Source organism: Puma concolor, chromosome D1 (genome assembly GCF_028749965.1).
Source record: "Puma concolor isolate L17-30 chromosome D1, mPumCon1.1.hap2, whole genome shotgun sequence".
In the NCBI taxonomy this organism is placed as follows: Eukaryota; Metazoa; Chordata; class Mammalia; order Carnivora; family Felidae; genus Puma; species Puma concolor.
In genome coordinates, this window is record NC_141676.1 from 32,791,618 (window position 1) to 32,805,785 (window position 14,168).

Genomic DNA, 14,168 nt, shown 5'->3' on the forward strand with positions numbered 1-14,168 from the left:
AGGTCACGATCTCGCGGTCCGGGAGTTCGAGCCCCGCGTCGGGCTCTGGGCTGATGGCTCAGAGCCTGGAGCCTGTTTCCGATTCTGTGTCTCCCTCTCTCTCTCTGCCCCTCCCCCGTTCATGCTCAGTCTCTCTCTGTCCCAAAAATAAATAATCGTTGAAAATAAAAAAAAATTTAAAAAAATAAAAATAAAAAATAAAAATAAAAACATGTCTTACAAATGTTTAAAAAACACAATTTTGCATTGAAAGAGCAGGATCAGACAAAAGTGGGGATGGGATCTGTTTATTTGGGTCTTCTTTAAACACCTAGCAAACCCATTGGTGCATTGGGCTTATACCTCAGACATTTTTTTTGAAGGGGTAATATTTTGTCCCTAGAAAGTCCCTATTGGAATGATAGGAATGATTTTGGCTCTCCATTCTTTCTATCTCAGAAAATTTGTGAGCGGCAGTATCTTCTCAGTGCATTTCCTTTTTGCTTAAGCCAACATAATTGGTTACTGTGGCTTGTAATTAAGAACTCAAATACTCAACATGTTACAGTGGAAAGACCTTTTGAATAAGTCAGAGCTGGAATGAAATGCCAGGCCCATTACATACGAAACTTGGACAAGTCACTTAACCTCTCTAAGTCTCAGTTTCTAGAGAGATTGTATAGATTAAATTACTATGAGAAAAAATACTGCATAGGCTGGTTGATGCCTAGAAGAGTTTAATATATTACAATTGCCTTAATTCTTCAAATCAGTGGTTCCTTACCTGTCAGGATCACTAACACCTTTGAAAATCTAACAAAAGCATTGGGTCTCTCATTCAAAAGATAATGTGCATAACATATCCACACATAATCTTGCATATAATTTCAGAAGTTCTTTGGATCCACTGAAGTCCAACAAGGGCCCAGCAAAATTAGATTAATAATTCCTGCAATATATGGTCACTTATGACATATACTTATTTTCATTTGGAGTGTTAAATCCCTGTTTTGCCTCTGATGTCTTCTGCTACTGATCCTATCATCAAGACTCAGTAAAAGAGGGCCCCTGGGTGTCTCAGTCAGTTAAGCATCTGACTCTTGGTTTCAGCTGAGGTTATGATCTCACAGTTCATGGGTTCAAGCCCTGCGCCAGGCTCTAGACTGACACTTATGGAGCCTGCTTGGGATCCTCTCTCCCTCTCTCTCTGCCCCTCCCCTGCTTGTGCGTACACTCTCTCTCAAAAATAAATAAACATTTAAAAAAAGACTCAATGAAAGCTTTTACCTTTATAAACAATAACTACCTACAAAAAGCTTTCACATTCATCATATCATTTGATTTTCAGGAAAACCCTATGAGGTTTGTATTAGTGTCCTATTTTACAGACTGGAAGAAAAATTTTTGCTTGTTTGTTCCATTTTTGTTTTTGTTTTTGTATTTCTCCTTTGTAAATAAGACTCGTGAGCACATAGACTATATTGTTTTAGTCACCAATGCTTCACCAACACTTTATACAGTGCTTAGAACATGAGAGGTGCTCAGTGTGTTGGAATAAATGAAGGGAAAATATAAAAAAAGAACTCTCAGTTCCTGAACAGTAAAACTGAATACTTTGAGGCCAAAACAATATAAAGCTAAAACTCTATTAGAACTTCCTGGTGAACTTAGCCCAGTGTCATCAGAGATATAATGAGCTCTTGATAAATGTTGGTAGATGGATAGGTGGCTAAATAGGTGAATGAATAAAACATCATTTCTAAAAAGTGAAACCCAAAATTTAAACAAAAAGTCTGTTTCCTTAATCTATTACTGCCCAAAACTTAGTGGCTTAAAACAAGCATTTCATACTGGGGGATCAGGAATTTGGGAAGGGCTCACCTGGCTGGTTTATCTCTAAGCCATATGGCATCAGCTGGGGTGAACAGAGCTAGGGGATCCATTTCCAAGATGGCTTCTTCATTCACTTGCCTTGGCTTTTGCAGGAACTGCTGAAGGTGGTCCGAGCTGGACTCCTTTCCCTCTCTATGTGATGTCAGAGCCCCTCCATGTTGTGTCTCTAGGGAGTATTCAAACTCCTTACACAGCAGCACAGGCCTCCAAAATGAAGAAGCAAAAATTATTCACCACGATCAAGCGGGATTTATACCTGGGATGCAGGGCTGGTTCAATATCTGCAAAACAATTAATGTGATTCATCACATCAATAAAAGAAAGGATAAGAACCACATGATCCTCTCAATAGATGCAGAGAAAGCATTTGACAAAATAAAGCATCCTTTCTTGATAAAAACCCTCAAGAAAGTAGGGATAGAAGGAGCATACCTCGAGATGATAAAAGCCATATATGAAAGACCCAATGCTAATATCATCCTCTGTGGAGAAAAACTGAGAACTTTCCCCCTAAGGTCAGGAACAAGACAGGGATGTTCACTCTTGCCACCATTATTCAACATAGTATTGGCAGTCTTAGCGTCAGCAATCAGACAACACAAAGAAATAAAAGGCATCCAAATCGGCCAGGAAGAGATCAAACTTTCACTCTTTGTAGACGACATGATACTCTATATGGAAAACCCAAAAGATTCCACAAAAAAACTGCTAGAACTGATTCATGAATTCAGCAGGGTTGCAGGATATAAAATCAATGCACATTAATCGGTTGCATTCCTATACACCAACAATGAGGCAACAGAAAGAGAAATCAAGGAATCAATCCCATTTACAGTTGCACAAAAACACATAAAATACCTAGGAATAAATCTAACCAAAGAGGTGAAAAATCTACATGCTGAAAACTATAGAAAGCTTATGAAAGAAATTGAAGTAGACACAAAAAAATGGAAAAAGATTCCATGTTCCTGGAAAGGAAGAACAAATATCGTTATAATGTCAATACTACCCAAAGCAATCTACATATTCAATGCAATCCCTATCAAAATAACACCAGAATTCTTCACAGAACTAGAAAAAACAATCCTAAAATTTGTATGGAACCAGAAAAGACCCCAAATAGCCAAAGCAATCTTGAAAAAGAAAACCAAAGCAGAGGCATCACAATCCCAGACTTCAAGCTATACTACAAAGCTGTAATCATCAAGACAGTATGGTACTGGCACAAGGACAGACACTCAGATCAATGGAGCAGAATATAGAACTCAGAAATGGACCTACAAACATATGGCCAACTAATCTTTGATAAAGCAGGAAAGAATATCCAATGGAATAAAGACAGTCTCTTCAGCAAGTGGTGCTGGGAAAACTGGACAGCGACATGCAGAAGAATGAACCTGGACCACTTTCTTACATCATACGCAAAAACAAACTCAAAATGGATGAAAGGCCTCAATGTAAGACCATCAAAATCCTCGAGGAGAAAGCAGGCAAAAACGTCTTTGACCTTGTCCGCAGCAACTTCTTACTCAACATGTCTCCAGAGGCAAGGGAAACAAAAGCATAAATGAACTACTGGGACCTCATCGAAATGAAAAGCTTCTGCACAGCAAAGGAAACAATCAGCAAAACTAAAAGGCAACCGACAGAATGGGAGAAGATATTTGCAAATGACATATCAGACAAAGGGTTAGTATCCAAAATTTATAAAGAACTTATCAAATTCAACACCCAAAAAACAAATAATCCAGCGAAGAAATGGGCAAAGGACATGAATAGACACTTCTCCAAGGAAGACATCCAGATGGCCAACCGACACATGAAAAAATTCTCAACATTATTCATACAGGGAAATACAAATCAAAACCACAATGAGATACCACCTTACATCTGTCAGAATGGCTAACATTAACAACTCAGGCAACAACAGATGTTGGCAAGGATGAGGAGAAAGAGGATCTCTTTTGCATTGTTGGTGGTAACGCAAGCTGGTGCAGCCACTGCAGAAAACAGTATGGAGGTTCCTCAAAAAACTAAAAATAGAACTACCTTACGACCCAGCAATTGCACTACTAGGCATTTATCCACGGGATACAGGTGTGCTGTTTCGAAGGGACACATTCACCCCCATGTTTATAGCAGCACTATCAACAATAGCCAAAGTATGGAAAGAGCCCAAATGTCCATCAATGGATGAATGGATAAAGAAAAGGTGGTATATATATACAATGGAGTATTACTTGGCAATCAAAAAGAATGAAATCTTGCCATTTGCAACTATGTGGATGGAACTAGAGGGCATTATGCTAAGCGAAATTAGTCAGAGAAAGACAAATATCATATGACTTACTTCATATGAGGACTTTAAGACACAGAACAGATGAACATAAGAGAAGGGAAGCAAAAATAATATAAAAACAGGGAGAGGGACAAAACAGAAGAGACTCATAATATGGAGAACAAACAGAGGGTTGCTGGAGGGGTTGTGGGAGGGGGTATGTGCTAAATGGGTAAGGGGCATTAAGGAATCTACTCCTGGAATCATTTCACTATATGCTAACTAATTTGGATGTAAATTTTAAAAAATAAAAAATAAAATTAGGGGCGCCTGGGTGGCACAGTCGGTTAAGCGTCCGACTTCAGCCAGGTCACGATCTTGCGGTCCGTGAGTTCGAGCCCCGCGTCAGGCTCTGGGCTGATGGCTCAGAGCCTGGAGCCTGTTTCCGATTCTGTGTCTCCCTCTCTCTCTGCCCCTCCCCCGTTCATGCTGTCTCTCTCTGTCCCAAAAAAAATAAATAAAACGTTGAAAAAAAAATAATAAATAAAAAATAAAATTAAAAAAAACAAACTACAGATCACTTAAGTGTAATGGTTAGAGCTAGAGCACTATGTCTCCACTGTATTCTGTTGGTCAAAGCAGTCACATGATGGCCTGTGGCTCAGACTGGGGAAGTTGATCCTACATCTTGATGGCAAGATTAACAAAGAATATAAAGTCACTGCTAATCTGCTACAGTGTCCTTAACCAGGACAGGAAGTTCAGCAACATTGAACTACACAGTTGTTCTTATTGCCACCTTCAATCAGACTTTCCTCATGGCATAACTTTCATTTCCCAAATATCAGTAAATAATTCTATAAACCCTTAGATTAAAATTCAATGAAACTTGGATGCATATCTGAATTAATTTCCATGCTTCAGTGAGCATGTCTCAGGGGTAACATAGGAGTGTCTATGTTCTAGTTATTTAAGGTAATTCAAACTTCTCCAAATCTGGTGGGATCAAGCTGCCCAAAATATCATTACAGCTAAAAATTTACTCTACAGTAAAGTGTCATTACAAATCAACCCTGTGCTATCCACCTCCTGGGCATGAAAAAATTCAGCACCGCCACTTTCAGGATATTTTAGCATCTCAACAGGGAGTATGGCTAAGTAAGAGCTAAAATAGCACAATGATCCCAGAAACCACATAGAAGAAAGGAAATACAAATAGCACAAACAAGCACAGGGCATCTCGGACGATTCCAAAGAGAACTAAAGTTTATTCTCCACACTAGTTTCTAGAGGCTCCTTATTTTAAAGAATTTTACTTCTCATGGTTTTACTTCTCATGGCTAAAACCCCCACTCCCACTCCCACAAATTCAAATTAATTCCATAGGCACAAGGATTATTTTCTCATTGTGTCATGATCTTAATTTCTACCTGTCACAGCAGTTATATTACACATATATTTTCAATGACCCAAGGCTTTTTTATTAACTGATTAAAAAAAGAGGAGCTGGTTGGTTTGACCAAATTCAAGTGTACACTTGGATTATTTAGTCCATAGGAACTTTCAGTATAAGGGCTGAGTATACTGGGGAGGAAAACATTTTGTAAATGCAAGACCTGCCATACCTAAGGTAGATTTAGACACAAATTTGGAAACCTTAGAGTACAAAAGCAAAGGATAGGATTGGCAGAAGTTACAGATGGATCCCTAGAGAGGATAGCTGGGAGAACTGCCTTGTTTCTGATGGGACACAACTGTCCAGCCCCAGCATCACAATCTCTCACTCTTAAAGTGTCCACTGGAAAGCAAGATCTATGGGGAGCAAGATTCTGGTATTTGTGCTCACTAATGTATCCTAGACATCTAGAAAAGCACCTAGTACATAATGAGCATGCAATAAATATTTGTTCATTTTTAACAAATGAAGCTCTTGAGAATTACTTTAAAGGAATCCAGGAGGCTAATTGAATGTGGGTGCAGTTCTGCTCATGCAGCAGTTAACTCTGCCCTGGCTAATGAGAATGGAGACAAGATACCTGCCAACACTGAGGCAGCTCTCAGGATCCTTGCCCAATGGACAGTGTCTAATGAGGGGTTCTTCAGTGTCAAAAAGAACAACCCACCAGAGCTCAGAAGAGGGGCCCCACAGAGAAATCCTATTCTGAGATGAAAGTGAGAAAACTGAGAAAAGGGGACAATTACAAGGCTGCTGCAACCCTGTCAGCACTTGGGCATTCAGATCCCAAGCCTTGTTAGCAGAAAGGGGGATTGAGACACAATGGAGGGGACACCACATGATCTGTGGTGTGATACATAACATAATTCCAAGATTTATTCTACTCAAAATATAGAAGCAATGTGAAGAACATCACTATTCACCATCTTTTTCTCTTGGTTGACTTAGGAATTGAGGGTTGTGCCTAAGTCACCTTGAAGGGGTGGGCATATGTAGGTATGAGAAACCAACAAAGGCTGGCATAATCTATCTTAACCCCTAAAGCAAGAATTCTAGTCTCTCTCTTATTGAGATATTCTGAATCTGAAGAGTTTTTCAGCAAGAAAGTATATAATATCCAGTCTCTAAACTTAAAAAAAAATTTTTTGAACGTTTATTTATTTTGAGACACAAAGACAGAATGCAAGAGGGGAAGGGCAGATAGAGAGGGAAACACAGAATCTGAAGCAGGCTCCAGGTTCTGAGCTGTCAGCACAGAGCCCAACACGGAGCTCAAACCCACGAACCATGAGATCATGACCTGAGCTGAAGTCAGATTCTTAACTGACTGAGCACCCAGGTGACCCCAGACTCTAAACTTTTTAATGCATCAAGAAGAATTGATTTGAACAGTTATCCATGGTAAGTTTTGTAAGATTCACAGTATAAAACTAGAGAATAAAAATTCTCAAAATCTAAGTAGAACACAAGCTAAAGAGATCCAGCCATTGTTTTCTGAGATACCAAAGATGATAAATTACAGATAGATAGATAGATAGATACATAGATAGATAGATAGATAGATAGATAGATACATAGATACATAGATAGATAGATAAAATGTACAAATAAAGGGGGGAAGTCAAGGCCCATTCTGGTCTTATTCAATGTTTCATTACTAGCATGGCTAATAGTGATGAATTCATAATGAATGAAGGAGTTTGGCCTTGCACATTCAAGACACTGTCTTAACACTGTCAAGAAGTGGTGTTCACCAAATGGTTCACGGGTAACAGATGCTGTGTTCCCTTTTAGGAGCTCTGCTCTGGAAATTCTTTTCTGCATGTCTGATCACCTGACTCCTTGCCAGCCAGCCTGCTGTCCTCTGAGCTTTCTTCCACTGCCTTTTGTAATCAAACCTCATGAGAGAACTACATGCAGTAGGGCTCCAAATTAAGAATAACATTAAATAGCCTGAGATGCTCAAAGTTGACAAAGAAAAAGAATATTAGAAAGCAGAATATACTGTAATACAGATGCATAAAAAAATTCTGAGAAAAATATCCAAGTAATAATAGAGGTGAGCAGAGCAATTACAGGTAATTTAAAAATATGTTTCCTTTATATTCTTTTTCTATTTTCTACAAAGTATTTTTACACTGAAAATATTATGAAAATATACGATCCTATTTTTTAAAAAATATTTACTTATTTTGAGAGAAAAAGCATGAGTGGGGGGAGGGGCAGAGAGAGAGGGAGAAAGAGAGAATCCCAAACAGGATTCATGCTGTCAGTGTGGAGCCAGATGTGGGGCTTGATCCCATGAACCAGGAGATCATGACCAGAGCGGAAATCAAGAGTTGGACGCTTATCTGACTGAGCCACTCATGCACCCCCATTTTTATTTTTTAAAGAGAGTGTATTTATGTGTGTACATGTGCATACATAGATGCTTGTATGTGTATAGAAAAACTCTGAAACTCCAGATATCAAAATTATAAGTACTAGTTTTAGGAATATGATTGAGGGTGAGGAGGATAAAAAGAAAGAACTTTACCTCTTTTCTTTCATTCTTCTGTAATGTTTGAATTTGTATTTTATAATAGATATATTTTTTTATAATAAAAAAGAAAAAATAAGTGAATAGAAAAGATACTCTAAAGTGTCCCTTTGGGAGTCAAGTCCATGAAAAAAAAATCCAATGATAAAATGAACTGTGTTACTGCTGTGATAACATGTAGTTATTGACACGATAACTTAATGTTAGTATACCATAATTGCTATTACAACAGTATTTTAAAATTGTTATCAGTTAAGTTCTTTTTTCTTCTTTTAGATTGGACTGAAGAAACAAACCTGAGTGATAAGTGATAAAATACCATTCTCTAAATATAATGAAGGGCTCGTGACTTACTGTGAGTCCTTCCCGAAAACAGGATGAGAAAAAAATGTAAGATCTGCTCCTTAAAAAGTTAGTTGATTTACAGGGAAGACTTCACACAGTGAGGGCAAGTGACACCATGTGGGTTAACAAGAAGCACACACAGAATTACTTTCCCTGGAGGACTTTAAAAACAGGCTGGTGTGTCTGGGTGAGTGGAAATGTGTTTCTGCTGAAAGCTAAGGACATTGGCTTGGTGACCCCTCAAGATCCCTTCTGGTCCTGTGACTCAGGCTTACAACTCTGGCTCAGGCATAAGAACTCCACCTGACCCAAATGGCCTAACTTGTATTCAATGGCTGTTGCTTCTCCATAGGCACAGATGTCCCACCATGTCCTGCTATACCTAGAATCCTTAATCCTAACTCTATCTGGATACAGAGTCTAATATATCTGGCAAGAAAATGGCAGTTCAGAAGCAATTTCAAAACATGAGGTCTACAAAATGCAAATTGAAGAGATCCTATAAAATAACTGCCCTGTAATTTTCAAAAATGTCAATGTCATGTGAAAACAAAGAAAGGCTGAGACACATTCCAGATACTAAAGGGACATGGAAACTACATGTAGTACATGATCCTAGACTGGATCATACAATGGGGGAAAATGCTGTAAAAGACATTACTGAGCCAATAAATGAAGTTACAATGTACTGTATTAATATTCAATTTCCTGAATTTGATAACTAGACTATGATTATGTAAGAGAAAATCTCTGTTCTTAGGAAACAGACACTAAATAATTAGGGAATAAAGAAATAGATAGATAATAGATAGATGATAGATACATACATAGATACATAGATACATTAGATACATAGAAGATACAAAGATGATAAAGACACAAAGATGACAAAATTGTTCATAGATGGTGAGTATGGAAAAGGGTCTACAGAACTACCTTTTACTAATCTTACCATTTTTCTACGAATTAAAAATTATTTCATAGGGAAAGTTTTAATTTTTTTTAGTGAAAGAGAGAGACAGAGCATGAGCGGGGGAGGGGCAGAGAGAGAGGGAGACACAGAATCTGAAGCAGACTCCAGGCTCTGACCTGTTAGCACAGAGCCCAGTGCAGGGCTCGCACTCACAAATTGCGAGATCATGACCTGATCCAAAGTCAGATGTTTCACTAACAGTCACTCAGGCGCCCCTCAAAGAAAAAGTTTTTAAAAGTGAGTTCTAATGTTCATACCATGACTTATGAGTTTCACTCCCAGGATTCCTGCCTCCTCATTTGTTCCTAACCACCAGGAGTTGCATCCATGTTGGACAACCTCAAACACTTACTTCCCACTTGGTTCTGATCTCTGGAAACACCACAGTTTTGCCCCTCAGCTTGTTTCTCCTGGCTACCCCCATCACATCTGTAACCCCATCCCTTCAAGATCAGGATTCAGGCCAGTTAGTCATATCTGGTCTGACCTGATGCTGCTCACATCCTGACATGACAGCTGTCTACCTTGCTCTGAGCAATGTCCCTGGCTTGTCCATTCTTGTTTAAAAAAAAAAAAAAGCAGATATAATTTTCCTTATTTTCTTAGGAGTTCAGCAAGTTCAGTAAGCTGCAGGAGAAATGGCTCACTTGCAATTCATGTCTGTGTATGATAGTGCTAGTGTGGGAATCTTAACCTAGAAAAGAAGGTAAATTTGGAAGGGAAGAAAGGAGATAACATTTGTGAGTGTCACCCTCATGCTAAGTGATTTATGTACACTATCTTGGTTAATCCTCACAACACTGCTGCAAGGCAGATTTTATTATCCCTATTTTATAGATGAAGACATTGAGGTTCAAAGATGTTAAGCAACTTCAAATTCATGCCACTAAATGATTAAGTCATTAATCAAACCCATGTCTTTATGTTTCCAAGCCTCATGATCTAAACAACTTCATTACATGGTATCCCAATTCTGTGGGCAAACAGTACAGAAGTACTATCTGCACTGACTTATAATTAGCAATATCAAATAAACTATGAACTATTTTACATAAGCTATTTTGTTAAAGCCCAATAAATATAAGCCACTTTATATTGATCTTTCATTTACATCTTCTATAAAATTGTTAATAAAATTCAACTAATTTAGGGGAAAAAAATCTCTTTATTGTTAGCACTACAAGTGGGAGCATTGGTCTATTCTTTTTGAACACAACTTGACAATACGTAGCTACAGCCTCAAAATGTTTATAGCCTTTAACCTAGCAATTCCTGGACATCTATCCAGTATTGTAACTATGGAGACTGGATGACTTTATGCAGCAAGATATTTTTTGCAGTGTTATTAATAATAGTTAAAATAATCGTCAAAATGTCCAATGATAAGGGGGTGAATAAGTAAATCATGGCGTATATCTCCATATAGTAACAATGCAGTCATTAAAAATTATGTTTATAAAGAGTAATGACATGAAAAAATTCTGTTATGGTATTGAGTAAAAAAAATCAAAATCTAAAATTAAATGTAAAGAATGATTGCAGCTTGGGAGAAACCTTCTGTATTTTAAAAAATTGTGTCTACCTGTTGGTTGGAGAATAGATTACAGGCTGATAGGTCAACCACTTATAAAATTACTGCATTAGTCCAGGGGAACAGTGTTGGAGGTGGACTGGACTCAGGTGTTAATGTGGGAGGTGGTAAGAATCTGTCAGATTCTCTTATATACTCTGAAGTAGAGCTGCCAGGATTTCCTAACAGATTTATTGTATGGTATGAAAAAAAGAGTAGAGTTAAGAATGCCCTCCAGCCTTTTGGCTCAAGCCACTGGAGTTACCATTTTCTGAGATGGAGACACTGAGGAGGAGCAGGCTGGAAAGTACAAATCAAGGCTTATATTTGGGGCATGTTACCTTTGAGATGATAGTTAGACATTCACGCAAGAATGTTGAGGCAGTTGGATATAGAACCCAAGTTCAAGGGATGGGCTGGGATTATGGATGGAAATTTCAGAACTGTCCTCCACTGAAATCCATGTGACTTGGTGAAATCACTATGAAAAGTGTGCAAATAAGGAATACAAGAGAGTCAAGCACTGACTCTGTTCAAACAGATTAGGAAGATGATGAGAATAGGGCAGAGAGAGAAACGTAGCAGCCAGTCAGGTGAGAGGTATAATGAGAGAGTACCACACCATAGAAGTCAAGCCTGTAGGGTCTTGTCTGTAGGGTCTGTAGGGTCTGTAGGGTCTGTAGGGTCAAGTCTGTAGGGTTTTACAGAGGAAACTATTAGTGGTGTCAAAAGTTGATGGGTTAAGCAGTGATTGTCAGTAAATGGTAGGACCTAAGTTTTATTTTGTTTTGTTTTGAATTTCCCCTTTCTGATAGATATCAGAACAGGGGTTGCCTAGGGTGGGGAAGGAAATCATGAAGATAGATAGGAAAGGGATATCAGGGAGCTTGCTGGGTGATGAAAACGTTTTATATCTTGACTTGGGTGTGGGTCACACAGGTGAGAATACTGTTCAAAACTAATCAAACTGTACACTTAATATCTGTGCATTTTACTATGTGCAAATTATACTTCAATAAAAAAATAAAAATAAATTCTGTTTTTCACATTTCTGGATTTTCTAATATTACTATAATGAACATTCATTACTTTTATAATAAAAAATAAACATTTGGAAACGAAGGTTGGATTACTGCATATGTCAAACTTCTTTGAATTGTAAAGGTAAGAATTAGCAGGATATTATTTTTTCCCTCAACCAAAAACCAATGTAAATAATAATTGAATAGTGTACATAATGAAAACTTTGCCATGGATTCCCCAGGGGAAACTCACCTCTGCAAGTAAAAAACTAATTCTTATAGATAAACCAGGCAAAATCTACTTCTCCACAGGTCAAGACTGGACACTTCAGGTGATAAGTAATTTTTGCATTTTTCACACAAAGAACAATGGAAGCTAATGTCAAAATGTAGTTTTATGTCCTCGAGTAAGTCAGCTAACTTTTGTATCCAGGTTTTCTACAAAATGGCAATAATGCTGTCTGCAATTTATCAATCTCATGGTCTTGAGACAATTCCATGAGCTAATGACCATGAGAGCTATTTGTAAATCATAAAAAAGTCCACAAGTTCAAGGCCTGGGAAATATTAATACCATCTGAGACCATGGGAAGTTCCATTTATCTCAGTAAACTCATAGAGATGTGTATTTTGAAGGTAGAACTCAAAACCTCCTTCTTTCCTGGAAAAATAACCCAGAGTAATTGCCTAAACACCTGTGAATCTGAAGCATCACCTTCTTACAGTCAGCACATTTTTTGTAGTACAATGAGAAGCTCATGGTCTGAGAAATTGACAAATGACCCTACCCATTCTATACCTTTCTCTAACTCCAATTTTCATTAGAATGAGAGCCCCTTCTTATCAGTTAGTTCAGAAGGAAGTTTTAATTTATCTAAATGGCATATCAACTTCTATATGTCCCCAAATGAAATCTCTTCTTCTCTCAACCCACCAACTTGCAAAACCTACTCTTTTTCTTGTGTACAAAGCAGCTTAGCACATTTATATAATCCCTGGAAGTTGTGTTTGCAGGATAGAGAATAATTAGTATTTTCTAGAATAGAGATCTGGACCAAGAAATTAGAAAGAAGACCAGGATGATACCAGGCTAAATGAGGTAGATCCTATCTTACAGGCAAATTGGTATCATTGAAAGTTTTTTAAAGGAAGAATATAATTTTTTCTATTAAGTGATGTTTTTAGAAATATGAATCTGGATTTGGTAAGCAGAATGGATTGAAAGGAGTCAAGTAATAGAAATCTCTCAGATGAAAGTCTATTGACGTGGTTCAGGCAAGTGGAGGTGAGGTCGTGAGAGCAATAAGAATAGAACAGAAATAGGAAAGTCAGAAATAGGATATAGTCGTGAAGAAAATGAAAATATGGTTTAGGGCATGGTGAGTTTAAGGTGACAGTGGGATCCAAACAGAAATGTCAGGCATATACAACTGAAAGTGCAGGAATAGGAAGCAGAAGAATGGCTTGAAACATAATTATTTTGGGAAGAACATTCCATCAATGTCATCATAGAGAATCTGTATAGTTGCCTTTGTCAAAGAGTGTAATGAGTTTATTAAATAACATATTTAACCATTGGACATATCAGAAATATATTTTCATCATGTAAATAATATTAAAAATTACTGAGATGTTTATACTTTTTTTTCCCATATTCTTCAAAATTATTTTTTCCATAATCTTCAAAATCCAGTGTGGACTTTGCACTTACAGAACATCTCAGTCTGGTCTAGCCATATCTCAATTGCTCAGCAGCTAATTGCCTATGGGTAGTGACTACAATATTGCACAGTGCAATTCTGGATGATATTTTCCTGTTTCTCATAGTTTAGCATTTATAACAGAAGTCCGTAGGAGAAGGAAAACCTGATTACCAAGACAGAAAAGATAAGAAGGTATATAAAATTATGTTTGTTTGTGTGCATCTGTATGTGTTTATATTTATGTGTACATTTGTAATGACATTTATTGAGTTTTTATTATATACCACGCAATTAATTTACCATTTTGCATATATTAGTATGTTAAAATGGCTAAAACTACTCTATGGAGTAAGTACTATGAATATTAGTCTTGTTTTATGAATTACAAAATAGTCTTCATAAGATTAAGT

At 37.5% G+C, this 14,168-nt stretch overlaps 1 protein-coding gene across 3 annotated transcripts in view; it reads right to left on the reverse strand.

Moving 5' to 3' along the window:
- Positions 1 to 253: 253 nt before the first annotated feature.
- The window catches only part of METTL15 (methyltransferase 15, mitochondrial 12S rRNA N4-cytidine), a 295,673-nt gene continuing 281,758 nt past the window's right edge, over positions 254 to 14,168 (reverse strand). For all 3 annotated transcript variants that reach the window (XR_015240948.1, XR_015240947.1, XR_015240946.1), the window contains one exon: positions 254 to 2,153. The gene's annotated coding sequence lies outside the window, so the exon portion shown is untranslated. The remainder of the gene's footprint in view (positions 2,154 to 14,168) is intronic.